This window comes from Anser brachyrhynchus, assembly GCF_964034855.1.
Source record: "Anser brachyrhynchus genome assembly, chromosome: 2".
Classification (NCBI taxonomy): Eukaryota; Metazoa; Chordata; class Aves; order Anseriformes; family Anatidae; genus Anser; species Anser brachyrhynchus.
The window spans coordinates 105,510,778-105,530,539 of record NC_137695.1 but is presented as its reverse complement, the minus strand read 5'-3'; the positions used below and the strand labels follow the sequence as shown (position 1 = coordinate 105,530,539).

Genomic DNA, 19,762 nt, shown 5'->3' with positions numbered 1-19,762 from the left:
AGTTGTATCACCATTAATCAAAAAGATCTAGAAACAAAATTTGCTAGAACTGTGTGTGTGTTCTTCATATGCATTTCATTCACCCCTTATTCAATTCCTGTGAGCTTTTAGGAAACTTCATCTAATATTAAACATTACATTTTAATGAGATTATGTCTTTTATTCCTGTTTCCCTTTTCTCTTACTGATTTCTTATATATGTAAAAGAGAATTTTACATTCTCGAAGTATACAGTGTATTAAAATCTTGATTCAAAGGCTGATTTTCATGCATCTGAGAGAGTGTCTAAATTTCAGTCTGGAAATCTCAGAGAAATAATGCCATGCATCAGTTATGATGTGACTTTCTATCTTACAGGTGTGCTTGGCCCTGCGAGAGACAGGAGCTCCTTGCAGACTGGTATGAGGCAGGGAAACGGACTCTTGCATGCTCTCAGAGCATCATTTTCAGGCTGTTTTCTCCACCAGAAGTGCTTAGTAGCAAAAATAGTCCACAAATGCAGGCCTGAAAGTACAGAAACTACAATACAGTGTCATTGCATAGGCACAATTCTGCTGGAGAGAGGAAGAGAATAAACTGTGAGACAGTTATTTATTGTCTGATGTTATTTCATGTACAACTAATAGGTACTTCCACATGGCATCAGAAATCACATAAAATGGAACTGAGCAACTTTTGTTGATTTTATTTTCCATCCATGTCAGTAAGTGTTGCTCATTGCTCCTTTTCCTTCCTGTGCACTTTTGTTTGTAGGGGTCACTCTGTTCAGTGCCCTGGGAGCTACTTGGCTAAATCTCTGAGTTTTAGATGTAGTTCTAAAATCTTCCTGCATGAATTTTAAAGACATCACTCTCCCTTTCATTCATTCCGATCTGTTATCACTGGTAAATACTCGTTAGGAAGATTGCATTTGTGTTGTTTGCGCTTGGCTAATACAAATGCCTACAGGAGCAGTCACAAATTATTTCTTCTATACAGCACTGGAATCTGTTCAAGTGCTTAACTAATATAAAGATTACTTACATATTCATAGGTCTTAAAGTGTTTCAGAAAACATGCTTTGAGGCAACTTTTTTTTTCTTAATTAAAAAAAATTAATAAATAAATAACTCCCTCCCAATAAACAGACAGTCAAACTGGACAACCTTCCTTCTCTGGGAATACTAGACTGTGATCTTTGATTGTTTTTCATTCTGCAGATGTATATCTGACCCTTTATCTTCAGACGTAATCTCCATCTTCGTCTTCCTGATGAAATGAGCCACCTTGATTTTTCTTAAGCAGGCTCATTTTCTCCTTCTGTTTTGAAGCAACTACTTGAAGTGGAGGTGATTTAGGAGTTTGGTTGTATGTTCTGGTGTAAATACACACTGCAAATTTTATGTCTGAAGTTTCTATGTGGCTTAAAATATAACATGCTGGTGCTCAGAGAAATCCATGCTTTTCAGTGATCTCCATGGACTGTCCTGCGTGTGAAATGATGTGTTTCTCTATCACACAGTGTTTAACTGAAGCATGTTGCTTTGGCCATTAGTGTGCAACTATTTTTCTTGGACTGGAAAGTCTGAGAAAGCCTATTACTCTGCAGTTTTGCAAGCATTCAAGACTGGCGCAAGCCTGTGTTGCCCCTTGTGGTTACTCCCTCTCTTGTCCCTGTGCAAATGTTTGTGCAGCCACAGAGGAATTGGGTTGGAGACCTGATCTGGTTCTGATTAACTCCGAGAAACTTCCACTTGGTTTCAGCCAATGTCATGTCTTTGATTCTGTTCTCAGCTCAGCTGTGCAAGTGCCTGTGCCAGAACAAGGCAGAGGGCAGTACAAGTGGCCACGGGTGGGAGTGCTGCATTCAGTGGTGGTATATCCTTGACTGGTTTAAGGTTTCCATTGAAACTGCAGGGTTAGTCTTTGTATTGCTAAACCACAAGCATATGCTTAAAGACCTTTCCCTCAGTACGGGAGAGTTTGGGAATTAAGAACGAACTGTTGCTTTCCCTCGTCTCCCTCATTCTGAAAATCTCAGTTCAAGATACTCTCATTTGTCACATTTTATTCCAGAGAACTGAAACAGAAAAGTGAAGGACCAGAATTTAGAACAGGGGGTCTCTCATGAGCATTCATGGATTTGTGTTTGTTTAGAACGAACCTATGCTAGCAGAACGTAATATAGCATTTATTTTCAATAGTAAAGTCCAGTTTGGCTTAAGACAAGGTGCTTTATTGGAATAATGTTAGCTAGTTAAATGAATTCATAGGAACAGCTGTCCTGGGTCAGATCAAAGACTCAGCTAGCCCAATATTGAATCTGGCACTGACCAATTGCAGATGTGAAGTGAAAGAGTATAAGTAAATTAGACATACAGTTATGCTTTTCCCACTAAACCTGCTTCCTTGGAGGAATGCTGTACTGCTCCACAGGAAGAGCACAAGATTTCTGTCGTTCGGAGAGAATTCGGCATTTAGGAAGGGGAGGTAAAGAGAAAATGCCTCAGTTTTATTAATATAAGAACACGAGGAGATCCATCAACCCCCTGCAAGCCAGTAAATGTGAGGGCATGTTGGTTTCTTCTGTTCAGCATATGCTTGTCACATTAAGGCATTTTGAATATAGGACACAAGCCTGAAAGTGATGAATTCACTACAACTTAAAAGATGATTTGCCTGGGTCTTATTTATTTTGTGAGGGACCAATATCTTAAATTTCCGTAAACTTACTGTGTTGTTTTTTTCTGAGTGGTGGTTTTTCATTGTTGTTTTGGTTCAGGATTTGTGGCCTGCAGCAGCTTTATTTAAGAGTGAACCAAGTTCGTTTTGTGATGAAAGCAGGCTTAAATTTGGCCTGGATGCTTGAAAAGCCAAATGCACACACACAACCTACTGCATGTACAAAACACAGTTGTCACCCCTGACTGTGTAGCACACAGGTATCAGGAACCGTGGGAGTATGTGTGTGTACGTTACAGCAGGCATGGCCTCATTTTTGTTTTCTTCACATGGATATCTTATGTAAGGGAATAGAGGGTAGTTTGCATTAAGAAAAATACCAGTAACAACATGGAAAGATCTATACCTCCTTGGCTCCATGAAAATAATATGGATTCTCTCCTTTTGTTTAAAAATACCCATGCTTTTAATACCCATGGGTTTGGATTAAAATCAAGGCAAAAATATGTTTTTGTGTTCTATTTAGCCCACAAATGAGAAAGTTGACCAACTGCTTATACTAAGCCACTGTAAGGAGCTAAAGCAAAACAGGTCAGGAGAGAAAGTTGTTAAGTTACTTTCTGTCGGTGATGGATGATTTTTTCTAACTTATAACGTGGTCTGTGAGGCTAGAGAGAGATGTATGTAGCACAGCATTAGTCCAACCATACATGATAAGATCACAGCTTTACTTATCTTGCCAGCAATATTGCTGTGCCAGTAGCTTCCTCTTCCCTTCCTCTTGGATTTCTTCCTCTTCTCTTCTTCTGTTTCAGTATTGCTGTGTAATAGGTTCACAGAAGTAAGACATGAAGAACCTGGTGGGTATAGAGATAATAATGACACACTATGTGAATACTGAGTCTGGCACCTAGTAGCACCTTGATAGAAATAGAAAGCTGTGATCACAGTATTAAAATATGCTAACAAGCTGAAGGAGCTAATGGGCTGAATTTTTACAGTGCAGATGTTCATCCGGCACTTGTGCTGAATGCAATAACAAATGTGTGGGGGCTGCTGGCGATATTATTGTGTTCTTGGCAGCACAGTTCTCCAAAACAATCTTTCCTTTCTTCTGTATTTTACCAAGATTTAGAATGTTCTTTTTTTTTTTGTGGTCTAAGATAAAGAATGTGTGTGTAAACAAATTAGTGTGACTAAGGCTGGTTGGGCTGGGGTTGTGTTTATTCAAATACAGGGTCCTGCAAGAACGTGTGCGTTATCGTCTGTCGTAGTGGGAACTGGCTTCTCAGTTCTTGGATAGTTCATGTTCTACATCTCCTGAATTTCAGGTAGTTCTATGTTATTTCTTAAACGTAGCTCATTTGGCCAGGAGAAATGTCATGCTTCTTCACATTCTCTTCTTCGGTGTGCAATGCTTTGCAGCTAATGCCAAGAATAACATTGTGGACTCGCAGAACCTTTCAGCTGTTTCAATAGGAAATGATTCTGACGTCTTTCCAGTTGACTCAGATATTCCTGAAGAAGGGACTGTTCCTACTGGTCAAGGATTTGCTAGCTGACGGCTGGAATCATTATGTTGCAAGCTTACTCTTTTTTTTGTTATTGTTCTCAATGACAAAGGTATACTGGCTTGTTTGTTTTAATTACTGGGATGAAAGGTGTATGTGGCTGTTGTTTGTATGAAGCTGTGGCCCTCATTGTGAATATCTGTCACTTTTGATAGGTCATTGCAATGTAGATGATCAGTCAGCTGGCCACGAGTATTGGTGCTCGCCATGCTCCTCCAGCAAATGCGTTTGCTTTGCCATAAAGCACAGGTTTCAAACTGTGTACCCTTTTTACAGGCCTATTATATAACACATGGGGAAAAATAAATTCCCTTGTTGTTAGAAAAACTGAACGAAGGACTGAAATGATAGAAAGAATGGAAGAATTGGTGATTGGTGCATAGGTCTTGCCAACAAATCCAGGTTTTCCGGGCATCTCTACTGAAGACTTCCTGCGCAGTCCTGAAGAAACCTTTATTCTTTTTCTTCCTTCATCACTTTATTTATAAAATAGAGATAATTATATTCATCTACTTTGCAGAATTAATAAAAGACAACACAAATTTTATATGGTTGAAGAAACACGCAAAGAGATGCTAAGCTGTAATAACATCAGAAAAACAAGTATTATACTGGAAGAAATAGTCATAAGCTGACAGTGAGAATTAAAAAATATATATATATTAAAACAGGATGTGCTTGATGTTGTTTGTTAACTTTAGCACATCCTGTCCAGTATTAATAGGCTTATATTTAATTTTTCACTTGTATGTCAACATCTAAGAGTGAGGAAATGGATATGCTAAGTAGACTCTGAGTAGGTACCTAAATCCATTTGCATTAAAATGTGATTAGGGGCAGAAGAATAGGAGTTTCATCAGTCAACCATAATTCTAAAATTGGGACAGCGTATCTTAAAAAATGGTGAATGTAATGATATTTGGTTGCGTGGTCTAAGTTAGTGAAGTCTGAAAAGGAATATCAGAAAGATTTAATCAAATGAGGTCAGCAGTCAACAGAATGATGGATGAAATTCCATCTCGATTAATGCAAAGTAATTCATACTGGAGGGCAAAGTATGTGCTATTAATACAGTTTATTGGATCCTTATTAATTGTGCAATTTAAGGAAAAGGACCAAAGTATCACTATGAAGAGCTGAATAAAGACCTCTTTACAGAACATAGTTGTGGTCAGATAAAATATTTTGAATCAATAAAAGTAGAATGTGAAATGTTACGATGTAGTTACATAAATCAACACTTCACCTTTATCTGGAATGTTGTGTTTAATTATTGTTGCAGCACAGAAGCATGCCACAGATATAGAAAACATAGGAAAACAGCAGAAAGAAGTTGTAAACAAACTTTGATATGAATAGAAACCAAAAAGTTTGGAATTGTTTACTTTTGAGTGCAGATAAATAGTGGAGAAATAAAAAAGTACACAGAACTACGAGTGATGAACAGAAGGCGGGTCAGGAACTTAGGTTGTGTCATAAGATTAAAAGATCACTCAACGCAATTCAAAGCTGATAAAAAAGAAATAGTTTTTCCATACCTCCTGAGACTGTAGGCGTCTTTACCGTGTAATGTTGTGGAGGCAAGAATTTAACAATATTTAAAGAGAGGAAGACGCTGAACACTGAGTCCACTTGTATATAAGCTAGCCAGAGAGTAGTATTTAGGAACTGCGTAATAAGGCTGACGTTTCAGGCTCTAAACTGATTTCTGACTGTAAGACAGACTGAGAGCTTGAGAAGTAGACACTTCCTCAGTCTCATCCCGGAGGACAGTGTGTGGGCTCCCACGGGAGATGTGAACCTGAAGTCCCCAGTAAGTTGCTTTGAACAGTGATTGTGTGCAGCTACGATCTGAGTCCTGCTGTGCAGTTTCCCTAACTCAAATGAAATTTCTTCCATCACATGCAAGCCTTCTTTCATTTCATGCAAGCAGAAATCTGGGCTGTCTTACACTGCTCTTTCGTAGAAGGAGGATAACTGGCTAGGCTGGCACACCAAGTTGCTTCACAGTGAAGACTGTGGGATCTCTGCCAGCCCGTGCAGGACTATCTATTGCACGCCAGCCACTGCCCCGGGAGGGGTGGCCAGCAGCCCGACGGATCCCCGGCGCAGGAGAGCAGGCTGATGGGAAACGTGTACTAGGAATTGAGGGGAAGCCAGCTTAAGCAAGCAAGGCTTAGAATGAACCGTGTTGCAATACGGACTGGGATGTGATTCTTTGAAGCTTCCGACAGCCCTTCTGGCCATGAGGCTCCCGTGGTTAATAAACCAGACCCGCAGAAGTGCCTGCTCTTTAAACATAATGTACTGAACTCCGCGCGTAAATGTTTGACGCTAGTGGACGAGATTTGTGGAGCCTCTTGTCTTGCAGCAGGTGACAACGATTTCTTTGCTTATTGCAACACAAGCTGTCCATTAATTAGGACTTTGGGAGAGAAATGTGTGTAGGCTGTGAACGTGCAGAGTGATGCAGAGAGGTGGGAAACAGATGTGTGGCCATATATGCACCAGCCAGCTATTACTCAGATACCATCCGTGCGCTAATTAGCTGCTGGAATGTTGAACAACATTGGTGCTCGTGTGATTAATTGAACGCAGTCCTGCGCTGGGTTTTCACACTTGTCTTAATCTCTACACGGTGCCATAACTAACACGCTTCAATTAATATTGTTTTGAAAGTGAGGTCCCTGTAACTTCCTTGTTATAAAAGACTTATTTCTTGGTGTAGACTGCTGTAACTGTAGGGCCGTCAGCTTTCTGGACCCTCGAAGGAACAATATTGGGTTAATGCTGCAGACGAAACCTGACTCATCCATTTTGCTTCCCGTCATGCTAATGAACCCAGCCGGTGCCATGTCAACTCTAAGCATTGCGCCCTTCCTCTATGATTCTCGCCTTCAGTTAAGAGTCAGCAAAGAGTAGCCAATTTCTGAATTGCCACAGCTGGGTTGAAATGCGTAGTAATAATACTTGTATGGTGAATGCCTCTTTAGCAAAACTGTTGCAATTTATCCAGAGTCCATATTTTACTATTTTATGTCTCAGAATGTAAATACAAACATTAGTGTTTCCAACGGCCGTACATCCAAAAATAAATGCTCACACACATGTATAATATGTTCTAGAACAGCAGTTTTTCTTGTGTGAAGTCCAGATCCATGGCACATTTCAGCCCCTGCCCATCGTTGTAGGAACGTGCAGTAAGAGCACAATTAGTGCTGCCAGACTGGGGACATAAGTTATCTACTACCACATCCTGCGTTGTATTCCAGGTAAAAGGAACTTCTGTAAATCAGAAAGAGGGACTCCAATTTTGCTGCCAGAACGTAAAAGCAGAGGTGATTTTTCTCTGATCCAGTTTCTGGTTTTGTCAAATGTTTCTTACGCTTTCCTGAGACAACTTCCTCCTTTATGCATATCAAAAAGCTTGTGAATTAGAAGACCAGATTTGATGAATTATCTTGCAGATAACTGGGGAAATACTCCTTCTTTCCCTCCTTCTTATCCCCCTCCGTATCTTCCCTCCCCACAGAATACTAAAACATTGTTTTTCCTCCACTGTCGAAAGGTGTGTCTCACAGAATACAGATGAGAGATTTGGCTAGCAAAAAATAAAGGAAAACAAGAGGCATGTCTTTCAAGTACAAATGGGGCTTTAGAGATCTCTGTTGGAAAGCCTAATTTCTACATGAGCACAACTGTTTCTACATATTGCCTGGAACACTTCAGTTGGCCACACTTTCTATTATGGATTCTAAAAAGACATCATTTGTCAAGTTAATAACTGTGTACAAAAATGTTTATGCATAATAAAGATAGATTTCAGAGATCTTTGAATGGCACCCACAGACATTAAATTCTGCAGTACTTTGCAATATACTGAGCCTGATTAGATGATGATAATAATTAGGGTAACCCCCCCCCACCCCCCCACCCCCCGTTCTGCAGGGCTAAGTGAACCTAACTGCTTGCTGAACCATATCAATCAGATTATTTTATTTATTTATTTATTTTAAATTCTGTTCTCTGGTGAGGAAGTCAAAATATTATTGCAGTTTCAAGACCTCACTTGCAGAGCATGTTTCATGACAACGATGGTCTTTGACTCGAAAAGAGCAATGACAGCCTTTATAGCATTTCCTACCCAACTGCCTATTGCTACTGCTTATTGTAGGAAATACATATACATATATATATATATATCTTTTAGACATACAGAAACTAAAATACAGACTGCGTAGGCCCTTCATAGAAATTCTTTAATAATGCCATGTGTAAGCCACATTCAGAAGGTATGCTTGTCCCTATTTTCAATGGCAGTTAAGTCGCTTAAGTAGGACCCAGACGTGCAAATATCTTTCTATATGTGACTATAGTAGCTATTTAAGCTAAGGATTTAAGGAGACTGAATGTAATTACCCTCATTGCGAGACTAATACACAAGAGAGAAATGCCATAGGATTTTGTAATAGCGACGAGTGGTCAAGACATTACCTTTATGCTTTGCTAGTTTTACCAGCTGTGTCTCATTCCATTATTCATACATATATACATAGACACACACCTCTCTTCTAATTAATGATACTTGTCAGCTAGTGGGCAAAAAACCACACAACTCCAGAGGTGACTTTCCAAAGAAAATCTGATTTCAGAGTGGAGCCACTGATTGCCAGAAATCTGCAGATGTGCTACGGAGCTTTCTGAGGTTTAAAAATTTAGCTATGTTCATCAGGTGAGTCTGAAAAAGAAATGCAGTTATCAGGGTTTTCTTAGCAATCTGTTTATCTCTTAAAAAAAAAAAAAAAGGAAAAAAGGAACATATGTCATGTGTTCTGCCTTGTACTGTGCCTAAAGGGGGAAGACATAAGTATTGTGTCTTGAAAACTAGGATTTTTAAATGTTACTTATAAATGGACAGGTATAGGTAGGTGATGATACAACATAACTTGGATTCCTAGACTCTAGGAATAGACTGTTTTAGCTGGTTTTGTTAAAAACAAGCAGCCCCTACTCCCAAAAAATCCCCACAAATTTATATTCCACGTGGCATAAAATTTTGTCGTTTTCTGCCACAAACGTACAGAAACGTGCTCTGCCTCTGCAGTAAAGCACAATATTCTGAGGCAGAGCTTGCTGACCGTAAAGACTGAGACATTTAATTGAAATGAGAGCAGCTATAAATATACAAGTTTTTGAAGACTGTAGCATGGTGTTGGCTTTTTTTCCTTCATTGGTAGAGAGCTAGGATAGAAGGTGGACTTCTAAATGTGTTTGGATATAAATAGTAAAGCATTTAACTCTTTCAGTTGTGTGATATTTCTTTTCCGTGTGACTGAATCACTCAGCCTCCTGAAGGGATCAGCCCTGATCTCTGAATCCTACCTCTGGCCTATGAATCATGTCAAATTTCATTTAAGTTTTTAAATGGAAATGGGAATCAAAGCAACGTCTTGACTTAGCAGCCTCCATTTGATTCCTTCGCAGGCTATTTGCTGGGCCTGCTGGCCCTTGGCAGCCACACCGTATTGAAGGTAGGCATCGATAAATCACGTTGGATTTAATGGAAACGAAGCCTTCAACTTGCACTGCAGTTTTACACAACAATCCCACTGTTTATAGGAGTACTGGTATATTTTAATAGAGCTTCTCATTTGTTACATTACATATTCATAATGTACAGGGCCTGGAGGAGATCCATTTGGCTGACCACAAAAGCCTTGAGACCTCAACATAATACTATGTTGGAGTATTAAGCCAGTGACAATCCGTAGAAAATGCAGCTGGGCTTTTAGGTGTGTCCATGAAGGATGGAGAAACGCAGAAGGGCCAACGCTGGTTCGAGGGAGAACAGATCGGGTTAGATTTGGTGGAGAGACTGGAAGATGGATAACTTGTGGGAGACAGAGCAAGGCTGCTTGACCAGTCAGTCGGTGGGAAGAAAGCAGGAGGTGTGGCAGGTTGTGGGAAGAAAAGGTTGCTGCCTTTCCCAAAGCCATCACCCTGCCTTGTGTGCCTATCACCATCTGAAACTCACTGTGTGCACCCATGTTCCCATCCTGGTGAAGGTCTTGGAGCTGGTTTCTTATAGCTGCCTCGGATTTTTGGTTCTTGCTGTTTCTGTAGGAATTGTGTACGTAAAACCGAACGATCGGCTAAGGACGTTTGTGGTGCTCGGTTTGCAATCAGTCGCTCTGAGCGTGTGTTAACAGCAGTAATGTTGTTCCAGGTGAACACGCAGACCCTCATTTATTCAAATGTAAGGTATTTAGAGCACCTGATTGTGCATGCTATGGTTTCATGAAGAAAACAAGTAGCAATAATTTATTGTTTTTAAAAACTGGTAAAAACAATTGGGAAATTAAGTGGCACAGGATTAGAGTCATAATTGCTCATATAGGGTGTCTCAGCTCAGGTTAGGGGTGAAAACAGACCTCATTCTTTCGTACGTATCATCGTTAGTTTCACGCTTAAATTAGACAGTCATTAAGAAGATCTATAACAGGAGTTGTTCAGGGCCCTTTGATAGTGTTGGATGGGAAGAACCTTGCACTGAAATCATGTGCATTGTGAACGGAGTCCAGAGGAGCCTGGTTGATTTAGCCCTGCTGGATATCTAATTATTCATCTTGTCTGTTACTTTCCTAAGGACTAAATATAGAGAATATTCGCAAATGATGAAAGAAAAAAGAAAAGGAGTTTCAAGCACTGAGCATATCTCAGGCCTCTGGTCGAGTGGCACATTCTGCAGCAGCGACCTGGCCGTGCTCAGGTTTAGCTGCAGCTCCCTTGGCTCTGCCGATGGGGCCTGAGGAAGATGCAAAGGTGGAGGCTATTGCCATGACTGGCGGTGTGGAGGGTTAATTAGCATGAGTGTCTAGGAAAACGTGGTTTAATGGTGTTTGTGGTGATGGTACAAGCTGCTTCACATCTTCGGTTATTTCAGCAAATAGAGTAAAAGTGTTTACTCTTTTCATTTTAATTTTAAAAAGAAAATGAGAACGGGACATACACAATGCGTCTAGAGAGGTCTTTCTAATGTGGACATCCAGAATAGCAAAACTGGTTCCCGATAGCATGAAGGGGGGCTCTTTTAAAACATTTCTTGATGCAGTTAACGGGAGTGACAGCAAATCTATGTATTTCTTAGTTCCAGACTGGGAGAGAAGGATGTAGGGAGCTGCTAATTGCAAAATAATGGTACGGAATCCCTTCAAGGACAGATACATTGGCAACTCCAACTGACCCTGCAAATAGATGTGCTGAGAACAAATCCTACGGTGGTACCAGTTGTGATGAGCTGAATTTGTGCTTTTAAGCAGAAGTACGGAACATAAAAATTGGTTTCCTCACCCTGAGTCCCAGCGACCGCTTCAGCCGTGCCTTGCTGAGGAAAGCGGTGCGAGGCTTGGATCAGGCCTCAGCTCCCTTCGTTTAAGTCAGCGCCAGAGCTGGGACCAGCCCGTGGCCTTGCCTCGCTGCTCTTGCTTCCTGCCACCTTTCGGTGTTTCGCCTCCTAAAATGATTTTAGCCAAATCAGACCGCTTCCTTCCATTCAAAGCACGGATGCTGGGAGGTCCGTGGGCATCTGAAAGTTTAACAGCGTTGAGCATCCTCACTTTCATTCAGCCACTCGGTGAGGGACAGTGAAGCAGCAAGGCAGATAAAAGAAGTCATTTAGCCTTAGGTTTCAGATAAAAGAATCAAGCTTGGTGACATGCTCCAGTCGAACAGTACTGCTTCTGTTCTTTGGGGCAAAATATGTTAGAATAAAATGAACAAAGAAGTATTCAGTGCTGGATCTTGCTGGATCATTTTTTCCTGCTATGTGTCATAAGCCAAGCTTTGAGCCACTGGAAGTTTAATGAAAAAAATCACCTGACAGTTCTGTTCCCTTCCCTCCCCTCCCCTTGTCCTGGTATTTGAAATTCATCCATGCTGGCCGCTGTAGGAGGAGGTTTCAGGAACCAGCTCGAGGTCAAAGTCTGGATTTTATACACCCGTGTCGGGTCATGGGGTTACTTTGCATGAATGCGCTGCTGTCTAATGAGCAGTTCTACTTCGAAATGATTTATATCCTATTTATAAATATAATTATTTGTAAAGTTATTTACATTATCTCCCCAGTAAGAGGTATTCTCCGCAGCATGCTGGAAGAGGATGTGTTTACTGAGGAGCTGTACAGAGCTAGAGCTCTGTTTAAAAAAAATACCCACTTTAAAATCGAGAGCTTTCTGGAAGCTTAAGAAGGTCTTTTTGGAGACGGACATTTGGGTCTATATTAACTTCAGCCAAGTGCTACGAATTTTTTCCACAAAACATAATGTAAACTTTGCCTTCCCGTTCCCAGTGATAAGTCAGACGTTATAGCAACGTGAAGGAGGGAGTTGTTTTCTGTGTAGAACGAAGTTTAACTGCAGCCCGGTGTGTTGTGATAGGTCTTCTCAGAAACAGGGTTCATTTAGCATATTTAGTTAAATTCCCCAGGACAGCACTTATTCTTAGAAATGGATATTAATTAAGCTGCTCAGTCAAAAAGGGCATGAAAGGAAAAGAAGAGGGGGAAAAAGATTCCAAACAATTTCAGAGAGTGTTAAATGAAGTTCATTTATGCAAAAGGACAACACAATCAAGATATATTAAATATGACCATAAAATAAACCAAATAATTAAAATTATATATGTTAATATATAAAATTATAATGTTAGATTTTATATTTAATATTTAATAATATTTGTTCATGTCAATTATTAAAATCCACTGTTGAACGAAACCACGTAGATCTTCAGAAACAGTTTTTAGTTCTGCTGGAATAATAGATGTTGCTCTCCCACATAAAAGTAATTTTGGTATATAATTTTTTTGCTCTTGAATGCATTCAGACTTAGGTCCTCTTCGTTGCTAATGTAGAACTGGATTTGTACTTCCTATGCCATGCCTAGAGTATCTGAGTCTTCTGGTTCAGTAGGTTTTAGTCATTCAGTTTAGGAAAAAAAAAAGAAATTGTTTTAATTGAATTCTTGTTAAGGATCCTCAATAAAATGAGCACAATTGATTTCTTCCCTTGTTCTTCTCTTGGAAAACTACATTGGGTCTTCATTGTTTAGATTTCATTTCTCTCGTTGGATCTGCTGTCTTCAACTGAATACAAGGTTATACAACATAGGATGTTTTTCTAAGTCAATCTAGCACTGACTGGTTTTGCTGCCTGAGAAAAGTGCTGGCTTTCACCTCTTGCTAGTGTAGCTGCATTTCAGTATTTTCAGGTTATATAGTCTTCTTCCTTTTTTCATTACTGACTGTAAAATGACCAAACTTATTTGAGAACAAGACTTTACTTTTGAACAAGTGTACTGGAAAACAAAACAAAAAAAAAAAACACCAACAAACCAACTTTTTGCTTTTGCAAAAAGGAAAAAATATAGTTAAACTCATCTTCTCCCCTAGAAACTTCTATGCCTTAAAATTATTTTATCTGATTTGTCTGAGTCCTTGGGTTTTATTGCTTGTTTGAATCCTTGGATTTGGACCTATATCTTGCTTCTTTATTGTTTCAAAGAATATATATATATATATATGCTGATCACGTAGGCATTTGTTAAAGGAAAATGTGACCTATGATACTTCTCCTTTTTAAAAAATGGTTCTTGAGGCTGTGTGTTTTCAGAGCTAAACAGGAAGGCTAAAAACTTTTTTGGCTAGGATTTTGAAGCCTGTATTGACATAATAGTTTCCGGATGGCTGAAAGTGGTAAATTGTGAAAGGCTCATCAAATAGGAATGACATCTTTTTCATATTGGAGGTGTGATTATGAAATATAAAGTGAGAGTAACAATGCCAGTTGAGTACTTTGCTGGAAATAGAAATCTGTCTAGCTTGGTCATTGCATCCCTCATTTTCATCAGGCTTATGCGTGTCTTCCAAGTGTTTTCAAAAGTACTGAGTGTCTTGATGCCTAGTGAAGTGGCCTTCAGTCTGCTGGGTGTGTGACCATCCACACGTTTTCCTCCCATGCCCGTCCAGTTGTACAAGATCTAACACCTTCTTTTTTCTCTCAGAAGGAAAGCAAAGAGCAAATACTAAATAAGAAACTTTATATTTCAGGTTTGGAAGTGTCCTCCTTAGGGAAGACATTGTGCAGTTTGACCAGACCTAAAATACAGGGAAGGGTTGGAAGAAAAATGGCTTTTGAAGAGTAGCTGCCATACACTTCTGTTAGTGATAAATGCAACTATGTAGTTGGGAAATAAGGGGAAAAAGCCCTTTTATTTCCAGATGCAAATTAAAAAAGCTGGGGAGCAAGAGTTCCCTATTAGCAAAAGGGACCTCCAGCATATGGTGATCCATTAGTGTATTTATCCACCACAACTGCTTATTGAAACAAAACATCCTCCCAAACATAGTGTATTTATCCACCACAACTGCTTATTGAAACAAAACGTCCTCCAAAACAGCAGAAGCACTGTAGAAAACTCCCAAACCCGTGTCTGTGAAAGCAGAAGCTGATGACAGAAAGCGCCACTTGACATGAAAGAGCAAAGGGCAACGCTTGAGTTTATCTAACACGACGTTACATTGGGTTCGCTGTCTTTGTATAACTGAAGGGATTTTGCATAAGGGATTTCTAATTTAGCATCTTCCAGGAAATCTGCATTTTTTTCATTTTATTTAAGTTCCTTGTATACTGACGCACATATTCCTGGAAAATGTCAACATCAGCAAGCAGGTTAGCGGGTAAATTTTGTTGACATGTGCCAGTGAATGACCGAAGAAGGAAATATGTAAAATGTGGAAAATGAGAATGGGAAGCTGACCTGCTAGCAGAACACAGAATCGAGGCAGAAAGATTTGAGGCAATTGAGAGACAAAAACAACATGGTGTGTAGTTAAAACATAAAGGCGACAAACTAACTCAGTGCCTGTATTAGGCTGAGAATGCATATTAGTATGGAAGAAGCTTCAGGAGTTTAAAAATAGTTTTTGGACACTTTGCAAATCTTACGACAGGCAGCGGTTTGGTAGGTTGTTCAAGCTTTACACGGTACTTAATATTTTTTTGTTTTAATATGTTTCTGCTAGGCTAGTAATTAAACACTTCAGTTGGATAGTCAAAGGATCTGCACGTTAACGTTGTATTAATTGCCCATCAAAGAATCCCAGGAATGTAAAAATCTTTTTTGCTTGTTTTATGTGTGTGTATATATACACAAACACACCATATTTAATGTATTAGTATTGTATATTTTCTGTGTGCAATAAAAATAATAACAAACATATAATACAGAATATTTATATTTTTAATTATGATAATAGGAATTGTGTGTATATTAAAATAAGCTTTACTGTCTCCTACATCACAGATGAAAATTTCATTGGCAGGTGTATTCTGAACAGTATAAAAGTATCGTAGCCCAACATTTTGACTTCATGAAATGATGGCTAAGTACATAGTAATAATCAGTATATTGGTCATTGCATTTCTTTCTTCTCAGAGGAATTTAAAATGTAGAACAGACTTGTGAATAGCACAGTGTTTCCTCAGGGTGATTAAAGGTTTTATTAATATCTAGCATTTTTAGATGCTACGGCAAAAATGTTATAATTGAACTTTTTCAATAATTTGTGTCTAATTATAAAGAACACTGTGTAAGTGGAATTTGATACTTTTCTGGAAGTTGAGGTTAAGGGTAAGCAGGAAGGAAAACCAGGTAATGAATTTTCTGAGGGGAAGAGCAGATAAGTGGTACATAAATATAACTTCCTCAGACACAGGCGCTGTGTTGGACTACCTGCCCTTATGCTAAAATTAAGCAAAATTTTGGCTATTACTGTGCAAGATCGGAAAAGCATCCCGTTCAGAATTGGCAGCTGTCTTATAATTACATTGTGGTTGTTAAACAGTCTGCTGCACGAAAAAGGTATCGCACTTGGCATCTGTTTGTTGAAGACAGTGTTATTTCATCTAGATTAAAATATAAAATCCCTTATTATTCACAGTGTTTGTGCTGTTCCTACTTGGGTTTCTTTATCTCTTTAGGACACGGGGAATGCTCTGTCTAGTAGATGAGACAAGTCTTTAATGGGTGACTTTAGTTCTGTTCTGCAAGAACTGAGGAAGAATAAAGAACAGACCAAATCATTTTCTATTATTTTTCTGTTCAGAAAAGCAAGAAGACTTCTTGTCTCTGGTTTGAAGTGCAGAGACGAGACTACTGCAGAAAACTTGACTTGCCCAATCCTTAGTCAAACAGCGAAACTGCTTTAGATTATATCCATCTTCAACATGAACTCAGCTAGCAAGACAAAACAATTTGAAGGTAAATTTGGAGTTTCTCTTCAAAGATGGTCTCTGGCATTTATAGAATACGCCTAAGAAAAATGATGGGGTGTCTCCACTTATGGTTAGTTCACGGGATACCTACATTTGCTAAACTATGTGAGAAAAGTACCCAAGCGCATAGCACTGACTTAAGAATGCAGAAAAAGCAACTTCTGCAATCCAGAGGGTTTTTTGTTTTTTTTTTTGCCTTGTTTTGTTTTTTCCAGCAAGCATGCTGGCTCTGCTTTAGTTTCCTGCACCTGGCTGTAAAACAATAGACAATACAACTTGGACTCCATAATATAACCTTCCAAAATTTTGAAGGGTGTTATAAATAACTTACTGGTAAGTCAGAACAAGTCTAACATATCCTTGCTGTTATTTTTCCCCAGCATAGGTTGGCAATTTTTGTGCTGTTAGAATTTCAGGCAAAGGAGTAGTTTGAAAGTTGATATTCTGTCTTTGGTTTCATTAAAATGTTGGTTTTAGCAATCATTTATCAAGTTACTTCCTTCTGGATAGAAAAGAGGAGTCTGGCATATGCCTTCTTTCCCCTATTTCCCTCACTTCTTTCAAGTTTCAAAAGATACAGCTTTTAAAGGGTAAGGGTATTTTTCCTTTCAAAGAGGATGGGCACCTGGGGCTTCAGGTCTGGGACACGGCGGGGCAGTGCCCTGCCATGGTTTGTTCCCTGTCGTGGCATCGCTCCAAGCCCAAGCTGCCCTTGGCAGTGAGGGGGAGGTTAAGGATTGTGTTGTGTTCTCCCACAATGTTCATGATGTTATGCAAACAGCTATGTCAAGAATTTATTTATTGATCTAGCTTTTTTAAAGAGGAAATGTTAGGAAAAAAACTGACAACAGAGGGGAAAAACAGCCAGAAAGAAGAATTTTGGGTCCTATGAGATAAGTGTCGAACACTGATTCTTTGCAGAGAGCGCAGGAACACCAGCTGGCAATGCGTTTATTTTTGCTTCAGAATGTATTTGAGAAGTAAACAATTTAATAAACTTTCCATTTTAGTAGTTTTCAAGCCTTTTCTAGAAGGCAGCTATAAATCGTGTGAGAAAGATGTATAATTCTGTCTCTGGTATGCATCAAAGTTTTTATTGGTTAGTGACTTCAGTGCTGTTTTTTTTGTTGTTTGTTGTGTTTTTTGTTTTTTTTTTTTTGGTGGGTCTGACAGTAGTATAGACCCCTTAAAACAAACAAAAATAAAGCTTCATATCTCTGAGTAAATCTCAAGTAAGTTTTCGCTCTTTACTATTTGGGATTTAGTGAAGTCTACAACTTTCAGACTGATGTACTGTCATTTGGGAAGTGTCTTTTAGGGCTCCCCAGCACAGGAGAGATGTGGACACACTGGAGAGAGAATCCATTAGTCATGAAGATGATCCTGGATCACCTCTTCTGTGAGGAGAGGCTGAGAGCTCCTCAGCCTGGAGAAGAGGAGGCTCTGGGGGATCTGTAACGTCTATAAATATCCGAGGGGAAGGTGCAATGAGGATGGAGCCAGGCTCCTTGCAGTGGTGCCCAGCGGCAGGACAAGAGGCAGCGGGCACAGCTCTGAGCAGCAGGCCGCACTTGTGTGCTGTGCGGGTGGCCGAGCACTGGCACAGGCTGCCCAGAGAGGCCGTGGGGTCTCCTCATGGAGACCTTCAGAAGCCGCCTGGACGTGGTGCTGGGCACCCTGCTCTGGGTGGCCCTGCTGGGGCAGGGGGCTGGGGCAGGGGGCCTCCAGACGGACCTGACAGCCTCAGCCGTGCTGGGGTTCTGTGAAGATATGCCATATCTTTAAAGGAATTTTCTTGTACTGATTTTTTCCTCCTTCGTTTTTCATCTTCCTGTCCTGGAGATTTGCCTTATTTGAAGCTGTTGATTGCAAGCCAGTCTAAACCTTTAGTCTAGACAGATAAAGCTGCTGTTTGCAGCTTATCTTACTTGAAATCGTGGCAATTCCGCAGGTGCACAGAACTAGTTCTTAATAGATTTATTTTCCCTTCCCTTGTAGTTTGTGCCTGATTTTCCTATGCAGAGTGTCCACTGATCACTGAAATTGGTGAATCATCCTGTTTGTGCAGCATAACATCCAAGGCTGTGTCCATGCTGATGCAGTTATGATTGGTCAGATACCCACACTAACTTTCTGGGTGTCAGAAACACGATTGTATTAGTCTAGGAAAATTTCATGCTAATAAGGATAGGTAAATCCAAGTTAATTCAGTGCTCATACATGTTACTACACTGTCCTGTGTAAGCCAACCCTAAAGCTGTTGTTCCGGAGCCTAGCTATCGCCCTCATTTAATTTTGTCAGAAAGTTCTGACCCCCAGGATGGATAGGATATATCTGAGCAATTTTGCTGTTCCTGAACTGAAATAGAAAAAACAAGAATGTTTGTCCTGATAAACCATACCTCGGTTGGCCCTAAGGATGGTTTCCCTAAAGTGAACCTGAATTCTTGTTATTTAAGAAAAAAATCATTTTAATGGAAATTGGAAGGAGTTTTCATTTTGCTCCAGCAGAGTTCTTAATTTTACTGGCAAAAATAGGAGTAATTTCTCATCTGTCAATAATGCTCCTCTCCATTCTGCCTGAATCATGAAGTAATGGCCTTGTGCATCATCTTGTTTACTCCTTTTGGTTGAAAAATGCTATAAATTCAGTATGAGGTTAGACAGATACATTTGTTTATAAAACCTGTGAGGCTGTTGGGACACCAGTTTTCCAAGCAGTTTATAAATAACAGTGTTTTAGGCTGGGGTAGAGGGGTGAATGAGGAAGCTTCAGAGGGAGAGAGTGTAGAGCTGTGACCCAGAGCAGCAGTCATGCATGAAATTAGATATTGTGCAGTGGACATTCTTATTTTGGCTAATGTAGCCTCCGGCAGAAATTTCTCTTGCTGCATCCTTGAAAGATTTTTTGTTTTCCTTTCTCTTTAACCTTGTACATTAATTATCACTTTGCACTTTCCAAACAGAAAATTGGTTGTTTTATACAGAGGAAAGTGAATATTCATGTACTTCAGAAACAGAGAGTGGATGCAGACGTTTTGCACTGTACCCACAGTTGTTTCCTATGGACTTGCTGTGTTTCCCCCTGGAATTTGTGCACCTACTGAATTTTGTCCTGACATTCAAGGACGGGATTGTATATCTGGGGGGACTGGTCTGTTGAATTATTTTGTTCATGTTATCTTCATTTTTCTCTTACTA

General features: G+C 39.7%; 1 protein-coding gene and 1 long non-coding RNA gene across 6 annotated transcripts in view; both read left to right on the top strand.

Annotated features, from left to right (window-relative positions):
• The window catches only part of LDLRAD4 (low density lipoprotein receptor class A domain containing 4), a 290,554-nt gene that overhangs the window by 148,490 nt on the left and 122,302 nt on the right, over nucleotides 1-19,762 (top strand). The window lies entirely within an intron of this gene.
• LOC308189816 overlaps nucleotides 1-19,762 on the top strand; it is a 46,360-nt gene that overhangs the window by 6,824 nt on the left and 19,774 nt on the right. Inside the window, exon 2 of the long non-coding RNA XR_013946623.1 lies at nucleotides 358-19,762. This exon is cut by the window's right edge and continues 19,774 nt beyond it. This is a non-coding gene — a long non-coding RNA (uncharacterized lncRNA). The remainder of the gene's footprint in view (nucleotides 1-357) is intronic.